Source organism: Triplophysa dalaica, chromosome 2, assembly GCF_015846415.1.
Source record: "Triplophysa dalaica isolate WHDGS20190420 chromosome 2, ASM1584641v1, whole genome shotgun sequence".
NCBI classification, from domain to species: Eukaryota; Metazoa; Chordata; class Actinopteri; order Cypriniformes; family Nemacheilidae; genus Triplophysa; species Triplophysa dalaica.
In genome coordinates, this window is record NC_079543.1 from 11,897,188 (window position 1) to 11,917,014 (window position 19,827).

The following is a 19,827-nucleotide window of genomic DNA, read 5'->3' on the forward strand; positions in this document are numbered from 1 at the left end:
GTTCACATTTTTTTCTTAGATTTCATTTACATTACCTGAACTGAATAGCAATTATATGATGTCTTGTAGGTGGAGATACCTATTCCACGGGCAGACAGATAGCAGCAGAAGTGAGAGAGGGTTTCTCTTCGGAATAAAGTACCTGCTATGGCACAATTCATTCTCAATGAAAGGGACAGCCGAGTGGAATGGAGAACAGGCACAGTCCCATGAAACTGTCACAGATGAGCCGTATAGTGGAATGTGATGCTGTGTGGAGGAATTGCTGCTCACCCGGTGATAGTTCCAGCACTAGGTCTGCCCATGTGTTTGTTATGAATATTGAGAGGAAATATTGTACAGTACATAGCTGTAATTGATTAAGATTGTGTAATATTTGTTAACACCTGTGTATTATTAGAATGTCTATCACATATCTAAGGACTAGCATAATGTCTGTATTACCTGAGACCGATCAAGGCAAGCTACTAAAATATAGCAAGCTAGTCGCCAGGGGATCTACCCCCAATCTGCAACTAACACCTAGGCGTAGGACCAGAACGCTGGTGACCATAGAAACCGCACCAAACCAACAAGAGAAGAGTATTTTACGTATTGAATGTAGGGAGATGAACTCTCTTTACTCACTTTAGGGACAGACACACAATCCTGAATACATTTAAAACCTTTCCATGCATTGATGTTTTTGTTGTTATGTCTGTTATGTCTGTTTAATCAAAAGTAGTTTGAATGAATGTGTGTATATCTACTAGAATTATTATGTTATAGGTGGGATGTCCGATTTCTCATAGCCGTTGTTGATGTTCAAATCACCAAAACAGTACCCTTACCCCAATCTTTCGCTTTCGATAGCACTCGGCTTGACAAAAGTCCATCCTGTGCACTGTGTAACTTACTGCTGATTGGCTACAAGGTTGTTTTGGTACTCGCCCCGACTTTGTCTAAGAAAGGTTAATTCGGAAATCGGACACCCCGTCTTTAATGTTTGTTGTGTTTTGGTAACTCTTTTCATATTAGTTTTATTAAACTCTTAGAAGTTTCCTGGTTAACATCCAATCAGCTTCCACGTGCAAAACACCATGATGGAAAATAAAGACAGTTAACTTTCCCTCCAAAGGTGCCATCGCCTGATTGGGTGAGTCAAGTCTGTAGGATGTTAAATCCTTACAGTTTAAAAGAGACCACCAGAAGAGTCTCTTCGGTACTCGAGTGTTCCTTCTTACTCTCTCTTCTTGCGTTTTGCTTTTCATTTGTTCGGGTTCTGTCCATGCCACTTCTACAAAGGTAGAGTTCTAAGGGATGGTCTAGAAGAGGATTTCACCTGGAACCCTAAGTTTGTGCCAGGATGCGGCCTCGTCTTTCCAAATACAGATCCTCTGCATAAAACTGGTTTGCTCTTATCATCACTAGGCAAGATCTACTGGAGCCTCAACACCCTTTAGGGTTAGGACACTTTCTTTCTTTTGATGGGCAAGTCACTCAAGTATCATACTTAGTCTTATTAATGGATGCATAGAGCATCATAAATCATTTAACAAAGGTGCTTTAAAAGTAATCTGAGGTTTTGTTCGGGCTATTGATCTTCTGAATATCAAATACTGCCAAAGAGCCATGCTCTGTTCTTCTCTCTTCTTCAACTTCAACCTTCTTCCAATGCTAAACTGTATGTGTGTGTGTTTTAGATTAGTATGTGTCTTGTCTAGGTAATAAAGTACTGTTTTATTTAACACGTGACATTGTCTGTAGTTCATGCCTAAAATACGGAGACCCTAAACATGCAGATTCTTACTACCTGCTTGAAGTGATTTCCCCAAATCATGAATTTTGATCCAGATAAGTATAATTGATCATAAGCAATTAAATTAATCCCAATTTGGGTTGATATTTGTTTCCCTTACAAAGCGTGGTGAGAATATATTGCTTAAAATTGGGATCTAAGCTCATGATAATTCTCACAAATTCGTTGAAGAATAGTGTTTAAATAATACTGTTCCTCATTGAATCCCCTACATGTCATATAATGCAGGTAAAGCCTTTGGGTTAAATCTCATGGCCAATGTTTATTCTTCACCATGACAGCACATGATCACATATCCTGTTTTAATATACAGTATAATTTACAGAATATTCTCATGTAAAAGATTTATTTCTATGCGTTGAATCACTCAAGCTGAATCATAGTTCTCACCTACACACAGAAGCCAAGCAAAGCTTTCCAAAGAGGAAACTAACAGGCCCTCATGACAAAGCTGGAACAACCCACATGTCAATAAGATCTTTTTAGCACAGATTCAGTAGGATGCCTTCAAAACCAATCAAAACAAAATATCTGACAGCAGAGGGATGATCCAACCCAGCAACTCATCAAAGCAGGTCTTGTTTTTTACAGTTTCTTCATTATTCACAGGGTCATCACTGCCTACAAATTTCATTATAGCAGCGTGACAATGTCAGGTAGAAACAGCGGAGCACAACATTGTTGGAGAACTGTTAACCATGCATTAAATAAAGTCAACCCAAAAACACTCCCTGAGGGGAAACAGGTTATCTGTGCCCAGACTGAGTCTTAATAAGATGCTGTGCTTCCAAAGTCATGTCTATGCATTTAGTATTGATTTTGACACTATGACATGGCTCATTCATTGATCTTGCAACCTGGCAAGAGAGATGGAGAGTGGTCTGTGTTAACAGAGACTTGGATCTGACATGTGTCTCTAGTGAGAAATTATAGCAAGATTGTGTTTCCAATCACACCCCAGTGGATTTGCATTGGATTTTCTGTAACAGAGCTACCAATTAAAGCCTTGTCTACTTTATCTACTTCAAGCATGGAAGGATTACTGTGAAATGTCTATAACCATGAGAGTTTAAACTTAAAATATGTATTAAATATAAGAATCGGGTAACATTGGTTGTATTTGTTAACATTAGCAGATGCATTGGCTATTATGAGATCACAAGCAGTCAGATGTGGGTAGTAACGTGCATACATTTAATTCTTTACATTTACTTGAGTCACATTTTTGAAAATGGCCGCTTCTCAACGTGCGTTCTTCAGCGGTCTTGTTTCCTATCCTATGTCGCTCTACGTCATCAATAACCATTGTATTGATATGTGGTACCAGGATAAAAGACGAAAAAATTATGAATTCCATCCGTCCTCCAGACGAATTGAAGTTGATTGGCGATGTCAACAAGAACTTGAAAGTTTTCCAGCAAGGTTTTGAATTTATGCACTCGCTTTTGGGCTGGATGACAATGAATGGAGGAAAATAGCATTACTGTTAACAGTGGCAGGACGAGCTGCACTGGATGTGTATAACACTTTTGTCTTCGCGGAAGATGAAAAAGATAAGTTTGAGGCAGTGATTGGAAGATTTTAACAATATTGTACACAGAGGAAAAACGAGACTTGCGAAGGGTACGTCTTCAGAAACAGACAGAGTCGGAATCCATTGAACAATATGTTACAGATTTAAGATTAAAAAGTCAGTCGTGTAATTTCTGAACACTGTGTGACTCCATGATTTGAGATCAAATTGTAATTGGAGTACATGACAAAAGAGTAAGGATGCAATTGTTGAAAGAGACTAACCTCACATCAGAAAAGGCCATACAAATTTGCCATGCGTCAGAAAGTGCAATGGCACAGCTAAAGACTTTCAGTGATGAAAAAGAACTGGCAGAACTGGACACAGTTCATTGTGCTAATAAAGGGACAATGTCAAACAAAATGAAGGCAAATTTATGTCAAGGGAGCAGAGGCAGAGTAGAAAGTGTGGCAGCAGGAAATCCGGAGGAAAGAACCATCTCGCTAAATGCTGTTATTCAAAGAAAAAAGTACAGATGGTGAAAAAACTGAGTGACAATAGAAATGAACAAGTATCAATCTTTATGGACTCGATCGGAGAGGGGCAAGGTGCTTCAGGAGAAGAGTGGATAGCACACATGGAAGTAAATGGTACTGACATTTCACTAAAACTAGACACAGGGGTACAGGAAAAAACCCTGCCCATTAAAGACTTAAAAAAACGAAAATACGTCACAAGAAAACACATCTGAAAGATTATAACAACAACAACACCATACCTATAAAGGGAGTTTGCAGAGTCAGTCTGTCATATAATGGAACAAAGAAAGAAGTTATTTTCATGCTTGTTGAAGGAGACAAACAGGCAATAATAGGACTAAAAACATGAATGAGGTTCGGGTTAATAAATAGAGTCCATGTCATAAACAAAGAAGTGATATCACAGAAAAGGCATGAAGATGTTGCTGACGGCGGATCTAAGTACAGTGACTGGGTAAAAGAATACAATTGTTCAAAAGCATAGGACAATTACCAGGAAAATACAAGATAATACTAAAGAAAAATATAGAACCAGTCATACACCCGGCAAGAAAGGTGCCAGTGGTGCTAAAAGGAAGGCTAAAAGGGAAACTAGATGCTCTGATAAGAGAAGGAGTTATCAGGAAAATGGAAGAGCCTACTGAATGGGTCAATTCTCTTGTGATAGTGGAGAAAGCAGATGGAGATCTAAGACTGTGTATAAATCCAAAAGACTTGAAAAAAGCAATACAACTGTGAATGGAGAACACTACAAACTTCCAACAGAAACGGACATAACATGTGCTATGAATGGATCATAGTATTTAGCTAAATTAGAGGCATCATCTGGATTTTACCAAATAGTGCTTGAAGAGGAGAGTGCAAAGCTATGTAATTTTAACACACCAGCTGGAAAACATTGTTTTTTAATGTTACCTTTTGGCATCAGCTCAGCTCCGGAGGTATTTCACAAAACTGTGCAACAGATTTTTGATGGAATTGAAGGAATTGGAGTTTTCATCAACGACGTGGTGGTCTGGGTCCACACAAAAGAAGAAAACGAAGAAAGACTTCACAAGGTAATGAACCAAGCAAAAAGACAATTGTTAGAATTTAATAGTTTTAGTTCGGTGTTAAAGAAATCATATACCTAAGTGAGAGACTGTCTGAAGGAGGGGTGCAACCTGACAAGGAATCCTATGCACCAATAAAAAAAGAGAATTTGGGTGCAGTGTTTGGCTCTGAGACATGTCACGAGTATGTGAACAGAAGATCAGTGATCTTAGAAACAGACCGTAAGCCTCTTATAGAAATATTCAAGAAACCCCTGGGTGAAATACCAACCCTCATTCAAAGACTTATGCGACGACTTCAGAAGTATGATCTGGCGTTTGAACCAGGTAAACACCTAGTTGCAGATGCACTGAGCAGAGCTAGCTTGAGTAATAACAAAAGCACTACAGAAACATAGGTGCAGATCAACTTGGATTCGATCAAAGCACAGATGCCAGTGTCAACATTAAAATGGGCGGAAATAGCAAAACAATGAAAGACGGATATTTGAGTAATGCAAAGTATTCACATGCCTGAGGATGAAACACTAGAAAATCCATACAAGAATTTCCTTTCTGTCGGTCTCTCGACGTTGTGTGACAGATGGGGTTGCCTATGGAAAATGCCACAACGCTGTATCGCGTCATAATCTCTAGCGAAGCGACTGTAACAGGCCTGGGCGTGTCAGCTCGATGCTTTCGCGAAACTGTAACCTTCCAGTGTGGTGGTCGGGGGGTTCCAGAGCTTTCTTGGAGAAAGATGGGTACAGCCCTGACCAGTAACCTTTCACGGACGGGGCCTTAGCTCTCTACTGGCGAGAAACAGGCCGGCTTGGGTGTACACCGGGTAAGCGCAACTTCCTTAATCAGGGATGCGCTGCAAAGGCCACATCCTACCCTTGGGGAGGAATATGGTGGATATAGGTATGGTCTCGTCCTTGGAGGAGAACGCATGGAACGTGCGGACTGAGTAGTTAACCGTGAGGTGGAGGTCCACCTGGGGAAGCTCATGGGATACCAGGAGTGGGAACCATTCTCATGAGGATACATCAGACGGAACAGCCCATGGAGGGGGTGTTACAGACGTCCGGTAGCACTAGGTCCAGTTCAAGCTATCTGTGATAGTTCATATTGTATCCCGGCCTAAGGGGAAAGGCTGCTCTGCCCAGCCAGCCCCCAGGGTGTGCTTGTTTAGTGATGGATGGAATACCTGTTCTTAACCAGTATTTGGGTAAGAATGGAGGTTGGTGATATACCTGCTCTTAGCCATATGTTTGGGGAAGAAGAGAGGTAGATAGCACACTGACCCAACCTAGTGGAGGGTGGAAAGGTGCTTTCGCAGGCATACGCCCCCCCGGATGCCAGTCCTACATGTCGCCACGTAGGACGTGGGCTGAAACCGGGATTACGCGCAGGTTGTTAACCCTTGCGAAGGTGTTTGGCTGTAGCCCAACCCGCAGCTCAACAGATGTCTGCTAGGGAGGCGCTTCTGGCCAGTGCCCAGGAGGTGGCTATACTCCATGCGGAGTGAGCCCTCAATGCCAATGGGCATGGGAGATTCTGAGATCGGAATGCCGTCGTAACGGCATCCACGACCCAGTGCGCCAGCCTTGGCTTGGAGACAGCCTTTCCCTTCTACTGTCCTCCAATACATTCACGGAGCTGGTCAGAGCTTTTGAGCTCTGCGTGCGGTCCGGGTAGAGGCGCAATGCATGGGCTGCACACAACACGAATCGGGTTGGCCGGGTAGACCAGTGCGGTGTAACCAATAACACTTGTGCCTGTGCAAGGGGCTCCTGGGGGGAAGGTGTTTTTCCGCCCGTCCCGCGGTCAGCTGTGTGCAAGGATATCCGTGCCGAGGGCTCTGCCTCGGACAGGGAATACCAAAGCTTCAAATGGTGGTGTTGCGGGAGGCGAACAGGTTTACCTGGGCCTGCCCGAACAGCATCGAAATGAGCTGGACTGCTCAGGGGTAGAGTCACCACTCTCCACGAGGTGTAAACTGATGAGAGAGCGCATCGGCTGTCCAGTACAGTTTGCCCGGGGTGTGGCCCTGTTGACTCTACCAGAGGAGGCGTCGAGCAAGTTGTGTTAGCTGCTGTAAGCGAATGCCACCCTGACGATCTGATGTATGCTACAGCTATAGTGCTATCCTTGGACCAGCACGTGCTTGTCCCGCACGAGAGGCCGCTGCCTGCTCAGTGCAAGTAGCACAGCCCACAACTCTTGGCAATTGATATGCCAGCACAGGCGGGGGTTCGTCCAACGCCCCGCCTGCGTGCCCGTAACACACTGCACCGCACCCCTGTAGGGAGGCGTCCGTCGTCACCAGGACTTGCCTCGTAACCTGCCCAGAGGGACCTTAGTCCGTCAAAAAGTTATGGAAGACCAGTGGTTATGGTGCGTCGGAAGCAGGGTGTCATCACCATGCGCCTGCTGCCGGTTTGCAAGCTCACCTCGGAACTCGACTCTGAAGTCAGTGTTGGAGCGGTCTCATGTGCATCAACCGTAGAGAACGGCATGTGCCCAGGAGCCTCTGAATTGTTTCAGGGGGACAGCTGTCTGCCTGAAATGTTCCAGGCAGTTCAACACCGGCTGGGCGTGAACTGCGGGCAGTTGCGCCGACATGGTGACAGAGTTGAGTTCCATACCGAGAAAGAGGATGCTCTGCACTGGGGAGAGCTTGCCCTTCTCTCGGTTGACCTGGAGTCCCAATCAGTCTAGGTGCCCGAGCACCAGGTCCCTTTGTGTACATAACAGATCTTGCGAGTGTGCCAAGATAGGCCAGTCGTTGAGATAGTTTGGTACCCGCACACCTTCCTCCCCTCAGGGAGAAAGGGCGGCTTCCACGATCTTCGTGAACCGTGGAGACAGGAAGAGACCGAAAGGGAGGATCCTTCAGGCCAATTGCCATGAACCAGTCCTGACACCTGATAGATGTCAGGATGCTTCTCTGCGTGAGCATCTTGAACGGCAGCTTGTGAAGGTGCTTTGTTCAAGGTACGCAGACCTATGGCGCAACCCACCGTCTTGGGAACGATGAAGTGCGGGTTGTAACCCACTGAACATCTTGCTTTTGAGGGACGAACTAGATGACTGTTTTGCCAGAAGGGTGGTGACATCTACCCGAAGTATGTAGGCGTCCCTGCCTCTGACAAAGGGAGAGATGATGCCCCGAAACTTGGGAGAGTCTCTGGCAAACTGGATCGATTAACCAAGATGGACCGTCCTCATTAGCCACCGAGACAGTGTGGGCAGCTCTCGAGCTCCCAGGGACTGTGACAGGGGGACCAAGGGGACGGTCTGCTTCACCATTCCCACGGAGGGTGGTTCGATGGTTGGCAGAGCTAACCATGTCGCAGGGGGAACCCCGGAGGGGCCCCGGAGGGAAGGTTGGCTCTGCTTACTTACCTGCCTGGCGGGACAGCTGCACGCACTGTCGATTTGAGAGTGGTAGCAGCTGTCGTGTGTACGACCCTACGCCTCGCCAGGGCGTGAGGTCGGGTTTGCCAGGCACAGTCCAGTGGAGTGTGCGATCGGCTAGAAGGAACACCCAGGGGGAACGGAAAAACTCTCTCTGTGAGTAAGCGGGCGCCAGATCCTGAAATGGGCTTTGGGGACGAGGCAGGAACCCTCCCGTACCGACCAGTCAGAGATGGAACTGTGAGGGTCGGCCCAATGTTATTTCCCCCGGGTTCTTCCCGTCAGTGTTTCTTCTTCCTGGAAGGCTGCTAACGGGGTGGAGGTTTCCCTTTCGACTTCCTCTTCCGGGATGCAACCTGGGGGTGCATAGGATCCGGAGCGGATGTTATAGGAAGCCCTCTCATCCTCGCCGGTGCTACATGCCCCCGACTTTGGCTGTCCCTTCCTGGTACAAACCTATGCGTGTTCCGGACGCCTCGGACACCGGATTGGGAGCCGTCCATTCACAGGTAAAAGGCGGGGAGGAGCACCCAGTGGTGTTCATAAATTGGAAGCTAACCCCCGCCGAGACCTGATATGCCACGATGGAGAGAGAGGCCCTGGCCATTAAGTGGGCAGTCCTGGAGTTGCGGTACTATCTCTTGGGAAGAAGTTTCTCCTTGGTCACTGACCACGAACCATTACAGTGGATGTCCAGAGCTAAAGAGACCAACGCCAGAGTGACCAGATGGTTTCTAGCACTCCAGGACTTCCATTTCCAAGTGGTACATCGGGCCGGGGCCTCTCATGGAAATGAGGATGGTCTCTCCAGGATGTGGTCAGGTTGGGTCGTCAGGTCAGGGACCATGCCCCCCCCATCGACGGATACAGAAGAAGTTTAAGACAGAAAACTTACCGTACCGGAGCGACACTTGTTGGGGGAGTGTGGCGAGTCGCCTATTGCCCAATCGCCATGGCAACGGAGCAAATCAAGCCGCACATTGGCTGATTGTCAACACCCGTCCCTTATTACCGGAAGAAATAAAACCCAGAAGAAGGGTAGAGAACGGTGAGCTACAACTCCACACGAGATGCAAGATACTGACTGTGTTCTGTTGTGTTTTTCCTCTAAAAGATACGAGTGCTTGACAACCAGCCGGAAAGACAGAAGTTCCTCCACGGCCACGGACCACGGCTGCATCACTCTCCCACGGAGGATTCCCATGGACGCTTGAAGATTTTCCCACACCTACATATTTTTGAATACGCGCTATTTTTGTTCAAGTAATAAAGAACCCTCCGGGGTTAAAACTGTCACCTGTGTTCGTTTCGTGTCTGACCTGCTACACCCTCTAAAAAAAGCCATGGAGGCAGGGGAGGATCCATACCTGGCGATTTTTAACTACAGATCAACACCCCTGGAGGATGGTCTCTCACAAGCAAAAATGATGATGAACAGAAAATTGAGAACAAAACTATCATCGGTAAAGTTTCACAGAGCACAGAGGGAGTTAAATTCCACAAATGTGAGAGAGATGATTCACTACAAAAGAAAACAGGGAAACCACAGAGCCCACTGGCCACGGAAGAAGTTGAACGAGTGAGTTGTGATGGACAGTGGGGACCGTTGGCCAAAGTGATAAGAGAGACTACACCTAGGTCATACAAAGTGTTGAACAAGGAACAAAAATGAGACGGAACAGAAGACACCTGCTGAAAGTGCCTCAGAGACAGACAAAAATCAGAGAACAGGATACATTTGACCAAGCATACATAAAGTGTTGCTTAAAGTGCCACCAAGTGTTGTTGTTGAGATTGTCATGCTGTCCATAAATATTAATAGTAACTTCTCAAAAAATGGAAATGACCTATCATTTTTGTTGTTGTTAGATCTTTACTCAGTGGTGGACAGTAGGCTACAGTATAACCTTATTCAGCTAAACTTGGCGCTGTGATTTCGATCTGTAATTCGGTCAACAAATCTAGAACTACTTAATGAATGTGCTTTGACAGAAAAATAATTCATACCCGTAGAACATTTGCCAGCCAATCAGAACGAAGCATTCCACAGCCCCGTGGTATACGCAACAATATTAAAAGCTGGTCTTGTTTCTTTAGGGACGCTTGTAAACAGACCCAAATGTCTGTAGGCACTCATTACAAAATAAGTTTTCCAGTGTGTTACTAGACGATTTTCTTATCACAGTTTTTCCATATCTTTTGAGAAAAAGAGGAAATTCTGTGGCAGATGAGAGGTATATAATCTTTTACTATCTTGAATCTTGGCTGGCCCCTAACAACAGGCAAGAAATCTTCTCTGCTTTTCATCCTAATAGTCTTTAGACATGGAGGGAACATGCTGCAGTAAAACAATTGCTTAAGTAGCCTAGGTTTTTGATGCTCAAAATTTTTCAAATTTAAGGACACAATTGTGCATTTTTGACAATTCCATGCAAATGTCAACCTTAAACATCTGGTTAACATGGTTAATTTGTCAAAAAACTAGTTGGCCGAATTACGTAGTATTTTTGCGTCATACACTTACAAATGAAAGTCATGCAGGTTTGAAATGACAAGAGGGTGAGTAAATGATTTTTCATTTTGAAGAACTGCTCCTTTAAAAGCATAGTTTTCCATGATCATGTAAGTGTATTGTCACATCCAAAACAGAATTGTCAGACTCCATCACGGTCCATATTCCTCCTAAATTATGGGATTATTTTCGTGCCAAAAAAATGAACGCAAACTTTAAATGAAATAATAAAAATATACAATGAGAAAAAAAAACACTTTGATAAAGAAAACAATCCAATCAATTGCAAGAATGTGACATGATTTTCAAATCAACTGCATTTTTTCGTAACATTTTTCTAAATTTCGTTTTTGCAAATAATAGTTTTTTAATTCAATGCTAGATTTTTCATTTGTGCTTTCAGAGTTTTCATTCGTCTTTTCTGGCACAAAACCCACATGTGGTCAGGATTTATTGCCGCTTAACGCTGATTGGCTAGTGAGATTTTGATTGACAGCTTCCTCACAGGGAAGTTGATAGTGATCTAAATGCTGTTATCTTTATTGTTTTGTTTAGTATAGTTTTAAGAGTTTGTCCTTAAACTTACTTTCTTGTTTAGTAAGAATATTAGTTAGTAACTGGTATTTGAAGTTGTTTAGTCATGCGGGGTGTGGATCTCAGCGTCTTCCTCATCATCCTCCTCCTCACCCTCAGGTAAATTAATGTAATTCAAATGATAAAGAAAATCTGTAAAAGATGTGTTCCTGTACAGTAGCAATTCTATTTTTGCTCGTTCATTATTTGCTTTATATTTTTGGTTAGGTATTGTTTTATGGACTATAAAGATGATTCACTTAAACTGGAATGAACAACATAACATTCAATAAGAAGACATGTCACAGATTATTGGTGTAGTAGAGTAGGCGGGGCGAGACCGTGGTTTGAGTCCGGTGAGTAATTGTGAATTAGCGCCAGCTGTGCGCACACCGGGCTCGAATCACATAGGAGATTGGGAGCATATAAAAGGAACGAGCGACCGGACCGTCGAAGAGAGAGGACCGGGCCCGAATGTGTGTTATGTTTGTATTTGTATTTATACTTGTGTTCATGTTTTGTTCGCCGGCAGTTGTCCGTGAGGGGCCGCCGGCTGTTATATTACTTTATTAAATGTTTTGAATGTTTGCTGGTTCTCGACTCCTTCCTTCCCTTTTATGGAGATTTATTACATTGGTGCCGAAAACCCGGGAGGAAGGAGAGACATGCTGTCGGAGAGTCCTCGCTGCCGAGGGGCCTCGCGGTGCCGGAGAGTTCGGGCAGCGCGGGCGAAGGGCGTCCGTCAGTGGCTGCCCGACGCGGTGGCTCTGGGGAAACGGAAGTGCACAGTGCGGCCACCGTCAAAGCTTCGGTGGATCGGCGACCTTTGCTGCCACGCCCCTGGGTCGAGGTAGGGTGGCTTTCGTCCAAGCGGGAGTGGGGGAGTTGCCGCCGTCCGCCAGAGGCCGGAGCCTGCGTCCGTCCCCCGAGGGGGAGGAGCAGGGGGCGGAAGTGCCGAGTGCGGCCACCGCCTGCCAGAGGCCGGATCCTGCGTCCGTCCGCCCGAGGGGGAGGAGCAGGGGACGGGGAACCCACCCCGACTCCCAGATAAGGGAGGAGCCACCGCCGACCGCCAGGGGGCGGACGGTCGAGCCGTCCACCGAAGCCCCAGGGCCACCGCAAGGCACCGCGAAGGAGAGTACCCCGGCTGGTTGAGGAACGAGCGGCAGCATGTCGGGGAACCGGACTATAATTTTTTTTTTCCTCTCTCCTCTCTCCCCTCTCTCTTTCCGGTCGCTCAGAGGGCTCCCGTCTCCGTTGTCTTGTCTCGTCGCTGCATACCCCCCGCCCCACCCCCCCCCGAGGGAGGGGGAGGGAGCTTGCACAGTCGCGGGGGTACCCCCCGGCCTGTGAGGGGTGATGGGGGTATGTAGTAGAGTAGGCGGGGCAAGACCGTGGTTCGAGTCCGGTGAGTAATTGTGAATAAGCGCCAGCTGTGCGCACACCGGCTCGAATCACGTAGGAGATAGGGAGCATATAAAAGGAACGAGCGACCGGACCGTCGAAGAGAGAGGACCGGGCCCGAACGTGTGTTATGTTTGTATTTGTATTTATACTTGTGTTTATGTTATTTTGCCGGCGTTCGTCCGTGAGAGGCCGCCGGCTGTTTTTATTTCTGTTATTAAATGTTTTGAATGTCTTCCGGTTCCCGACTCCTTCCTTCCATTTTATGGAGATTTATTACAATTGAGTAGTGAGAAATGAACGGGCTAAATGAAAATATTTCGTTTCCAGCTGAGGAGGACGATGTCGCTCTTGCATACATTCTCCTAATATAGAATTAAGTACCCTTATAAATCAAGTACTGTAACTATTTTTTTAAACTCATGGTAAATGTAAAATATACCCCTTTCTCTGCAATTACATTAACATTGTATCTATACATTCAAATGCCATTTATGTATTTTAAACGATATAACAAAACAAATTTATACGGTGGCATTGACACAATTGGAGGTCTTTAGAATGTTTTATTAATTTAGTCTTCCTCTTGCAAACAACTCTTTCTTTATGTATAGGGCAATACACACACCTAAAGAAACAGGTTAAAGAAAAGCAGAAGAGAGACTTCTTAAAATATAAACAAACATTTAAAGATAGAAACAAATGATAAAATGCCACCAAGATGATAATCTATGAATAATAAATATGAACTGAAAACATAACACTTTATTGTACTGAAACCATCTCAAATATCACAACTAATAATATTTCCCTATTTTTCATAAACATTTACTCAGTTACCTTTTATCAAAGTCACTGAGTGCCGCTGTGACACGTCAAAGGGGACCTGCCCCCCTCCCCCGGCTGAGACTGGTTTCTCCCGAGATTTTTTCTCCATTTATTTATCATTGGAGTTTGGGTTCCTCTCCACAGGGCCGTGTTGGCTTGCTCATCAGGAGACTGCATTTATTAAATATTATTTACTGATCTTGCTTGTTCTATAAACAGCATGCAGTGTGCAGATGTCTCGTGTTCCTGATGTGATTGTAATTATAAATTATAGACTGCTGTCTTGACAGCCCACGTAAAGATGCATCATTGGATGTGAATCAGAGGTTGCGCTAGACTTTTTCATTGTCCGCCATTTTGATGGACAGGCTCATAAAAAATCTGTCATGATCTGTTTTTCACCATAACTATGGTGCAAGGTGATATTTCGTGCCAATTAGCATGTTTGTGACGTCATCGCGATAAAAATGTGTTCTTTGAACTTACTGTATTGTAATACCCAATAAAGCTAAAGTCGTTTACATATTTAATGTTTCTGTCATCAGACAGAAAATACTAATGACATAAAAAACTTTCATGTCCAGTCAGTAACAATGACAGGTGCTTGTACATGCTGTTTTGTAATAATTCATTTATTAATTTAAAAGTAACTTTAAGCAAATGTCAGGTCATGAAAGGAAAAGGCGCAGAGAGACTTTTTTTCCCCTCACTGAAAGCTAAAGAGTACATAACATGAGATCATGAAAATTACATTTCATGCAGTCTGTTATGTTGCCGAGATTGAAAGTAAGCAGTCTGCCAAGTTGTAACTCCGAAGGTGAATGAACAACAAAGTTATTGGCTTGGAAAAAAGGGAGTCGACTCTGAATCACGCAAATGAGTCGTCCCTAGTCCGATTCACGAAACCCCTGTTGATTTATGTCACAACATATAGTCCCCGCCTATGTTTTGCTAGGACTGCCCATAAAAAACTTCACTCTTTTAAGCCAAACACTGTAGCTCGTGAGCCTCAAACATGGCAGACTAGACCATCTGACCTGTCACATCAGACTAGGCTAGCGAAAGGAGGGGATTAGACAGATGAATCGCGGAATGAATCATTTGAAAGTCAGTCAAGAAGTAAGGTAGGAATTAATTGCCTATAATTAATAGTGTTTTTACACCTTCTATGTACATAAACTTGTTGTTGGACACTCCATAAACCAAAGTAAGACCTTAAAAATCCCTAGTTATCCCCTGGCACCACACCGCGAGTCTCCGCTGATCTCGCGTGGGTTTTTCCTGAATGGACGAGGTATTTATGAGCAATGATTGGGAAACATACGCGACGCTACGATCACATTGTGTTGTAAAGAAACGATTGGATGCTTCCAACTCGACAAAAGCGAAATTACAAACTGCCCTCAGTGAAATCCGCAATGACGGATGGCCTTTCGATTTTTCTGTCACTGGTATAAAAAATCTGTCAATGATGGAGAACTTTCGGTTAACGCAACGTCTGATGTGAATATGGCTATATCTATCATGTATTTACTTGATGTTGGCTTGTTGTCACAGGGAGATAGATCCTGGAAGCGTGTCCCACTCTAAGTGCTTGAGAGTTGGCAACCCTGCTAATGTACTTAAAAATTAAGAAAGTAATTTAAGTGCAAACACTAAAACAAAACAATACAATACAGAAAACTGCATGCAGATTGCTCTCTAATCCGCTGTACTGTCTTTAGTATCGACTTGCTGGTCAGGGAGCTGTTAATCCAAATCTCACTAACCAATGAGAGTAAAGTGGGCATTAATCCCCCCACACATAAGATTTGTGCCAGAAAGGCGAATTAACTCGAGAAGCGTAAACGAAATCTCGGAAAGCGCAAATGAAAAATCTAGCAGCAAATTCATGAACCGTTTTTGGCAAAAACGAAACTTTTTGAAAAAATAAGAATAGTCATTTTTTATTTCACTGGGACTTTAACATGGTTAACTTGTTAATAAACGAGTTATGTTTGATGTATGACGTATGATGTAGTATTTCTGTTCTTGACACACTCCCCCAGCACTCCAATTTGTTTCAGAAAATCTTTTATAATTTTGGATCCCTGTGTCGACACATTCTCCCGAAAAAAAGGCACGGCAAGGTGACTAAATACTAAATACTATTCCTAGATATGATGTATGCAATATTACTGTATATGCACTAAAGATTAATATGAGATTGGCAGAAACTGCCTGTGATGCAAGATCTTTTAGAAAATATGTAGTTTATTTGAAAATCATTTCACATTTTTGCAATTGGGTTTATTGTTCATTTAAGTGTTTTTCTTCTTTCTCATTGCTTATTTTGTTCATTTTTTAAAGTCTGTCTTCATTTTTATTGGCACAAAAAGAATTCAACAATAAATGGGCACCAACGTGAAAATAAAATAACTATTTTGAGATCTACAAAGAGCCATCCCTTTTCCATTTGTTGGGTATTATTGCTTCTGGTTTGTACATTCTAATTCACAGAAATTCAACAACGTATGCATTCTTTCAAAAATAAGTGTCATTTCATGTCACATAGAGTTTAGTAAAATATAAACAGATGATTCAACATATTGGTGGTAAATACGTTCTCTGAAAGTTTATTTCAAGTTTTAACTGAAAGCTTCACATCCATGACACTAGAATTTCTCATTTGCATATTTACCACAGCTTGCAGATAGTTTTACAAAACATGCCTTATTCATATTTGAAGAACTGTGCAACCCCTCAATTCTGTTGATTTTATTGCTGTCACGGTTTTGGGGCGAAGAAGAACCCAAGTGCAGGCAGCGACAATGAAGGGGTTTTAACAAAGGTTTAATAATCAACAAAACAGGATCAAAACAAAAACCCACGATAGGGAACAAACAGGGGCAACAACTAATATACAAACAAGAACCAAAAACTTCCCACGTGGGGGCAAAACAAAGGAGACTGGATCAAACCTAACACTCACAATAATGGTCTAGACAAAAGGGAAAAGGTAATCCAAGCAAGTTATAGGGCAAGTAGCAAGGCAAAGCAAGGCAACAATAACATGAACTGGCAAAAAGCACAACACGGATAAGTACAGTTACAAGTACATGCAACGAACGAGCACAGGACTCAAGGAAAGCTAGCGAGGAACGAGATGGCGGGAACGAAGATGAGGACCGGAGAGAGAGTATCGAAGGTCGATAAGGTAAACATCTCTATCTCACATAAAACATAAGACTTCGTCATGAATCTGCCCCAAGACCAAGAATAGACATGACATGAAGGCAGACTCATGACAACTGCTTCTTGCGTATGATGTACAACAACATTCTATTGCGTTCTTTGAAAAGAAGAGGTGTCCAAGAAAAGAGCAAAAGAGGTGAGGTTAAATTGGATGAACAGCTTTTAGTACAACTGCATTTGATTGAATTGAAAGTTAATTGAATTAAAAGGATATTTCAACCCAACCTTGAACCTCGAAAAACCTATTTACAAGCAATGTGTAAGCCAGTTATAACAACTACGGCAGAAAACCGCAGCCTGGATGTGAAAGAACGTGTTCTTCCCATCTCCCGTTTCAAATGTGAGCTGAAATATTTTACTTGAATAGTAGCCTATTTCAGTGAATAGATAAATAGTCTTTAATTGCAGTGATCTACATGAAAGCTTTATAATGAAGCCTTTTTTCACTGGTAAAATTCATTTTAATATTCACAGCCACGAAGGGCAGAAAGGTTGTTTGTTGAACATGCAATCAATACTGACAATCTCTGCCAAACAATTCCGTGTGACCTCACGAGACTGGATTTATCCAATCTGTACTTTTAAAAACACTCTCAAATAAGATATGTGACGTAACTACTCTGTCAAAGCGAAATAATTAACCGAAAATGTATAAATCAGATCAATACAGACCAAACAACATCAAAGAAATGCTTGTCACACACCTTTACGATGATGCACAAAATAACTATGATAATGTGCAATAATAACACGCAATTTTCCAAATGCATGACATGCTTTCCCATGACCTCTTGTCTCCGTAATTTACAGCAACGATCGGTAAATGGACAGGATGCTACCAGGAAAGTTTCACAAAGAGCTGAATGGGGATCAAAGCGGGACGTTAAAGTCAGACGCTACCGCAGCCGCGCGCGCACACACTCCAGCGCGTTCTCTGACAGCACATCTCACATACACCCTCTTCATACTCCATTAAAGTGTCAGAGAGCCCTTGAAGTGTCACCTACACACCATTAGCTGCTTCATCTAATTCATACAATGCTCAGAAGCCACGGCCAAATATTTATGGCAGAGCTAACATTGCATTTCAGAAGTCAGCAAGAAAACGAGTTTGAACATCCGGTTTTGTATTCACATGCCTAACATGCTTTCAATGACCGTATACCTTACTGAGTAGCAAAAAGACCCCAGCAACCGACTTTTTATTATTTAATTATATACAATATACTCCAGAAATAAATGTTTTAAGAGAAATTCTGTTAGAGTTAAGAAACATTCGAGTGCTGTGTTTGGCAAAGGCTAAAAGCTTGTATGGCTGTGACGTGGACTCGAATTTAAAATCACGTTCACACGCAGTTTTAAAGATATTGTGCTGATGTAATACTGCCCTCTACAGGAAAGGCTTAAAAATACATTATATGAGCAGTGGGGGTCATATATCTGTATTTGTGTAACATCAAAACTAACTTACAAACAATACAAAAGTCAATTTACACAAATGCATATTATCTCTATCAGTGGTGTTGTATTATGGTTTTATGTACTAAAATCATTTGTGAATTTTATTTATAGTTGTTAGTAGAACACATTTTTATTCTCACGTGTGATTACAATGTTATACATATATACAATTTTTTATTTGTTGTGTCAGAGATCTGTTTAACTGTCACACTATTAGCTGTTTGAATTATTCATGCGATGATCATAGGCCATGGCCAAATATTTTTGCAACAGCTAACATTGCTTTTCAGGAGTCAGTCCCAAAACAGACTTACAAAATACCGATTGCATATTCATACAGTATAATGCTGTTTGATGAATCCACACATCAAAATACATAAATTCTGGCAGAAATTAGTGAAGAGTGCTTTAGGCTTGTATGTAGTCTCTTCACAGATGCAGTTCTCCTTCCAGCACATTAGTCTTCTAATTATAAATGAGTTGCTCTCTGAATCAAAACGGCAACTTTGAATACAGCAACAAAAGCAAAAGAATAAATCTCTCTGAATAGAAACACATTAGCACAGACTGCAAACATTTCTCTACTCTTGTCCTTGAAGATGACATTTGCTTAAGATTCTTTATATGCTAAAACTTATATGAACTTCGTATAGATTTTTAAATTCAAATCACTGAAAGGAATAATTTTTATACGGTAACCTTGTACTTATAAAATGAAGCTTGATGTTATTATTGTGTAGAATTAAGTGGCAAATGAGTGCCAAAAACTACAATGAGAGGGAATCAAGTTTGTTTCTATCTTTCGGGATAAAACCACTGAATATGTAATCAAAATGTGCTTGTGAAACGTTTTTTTTTCTCCAGATTTTCCAGAAAGTTGTAACCACATTGTTAGCAAAGCTGTAGTTTACGTTTGTGTTGTCTTTAATATAAACTGTTATCTAATTTAAAGGAAATAACAAAGCTTAATAGATTTTAATTACATCAATTTAAAATAGTATTTAACTGAAGATGGATGACAGCCAGACAGCCAGTAACTTAATTTACTTTATTTTGACTTGATGACATGTTTATATATTTATATTTGAAGCTAGCATATTTCTAAATAATTGAAGAATGGCGATAACCTTATGGTATCCTGCTAAAATGACACATTTCCATAAATCATACTTTTGAAACACTCTGTTTTATTCATAAGCCATGAACCCACAGTCTTCTCCATATCATTTTTTGCCTATATGTATTTATTTATTTTGATAGGTCTCAGTGCAACTGATGTAATCCTAGCAGACAGACTAAAAGAGAAATATTACGACAGCTCTTTCTCCTGCTTGCTATATATAATCTCATTCTTGTGGGTAGTAATTACTGCAAGGCAATGTTGAAATACAGTCTCGCTGAAACTCATATTTCCACAATATTGTTGTTCTGTCATATTTTGGTGCTCCAACTACTAGAACTTTGGTGTAAAACTACAAACTTATTTGAGATCATCTCATTTTCAGAAAAAA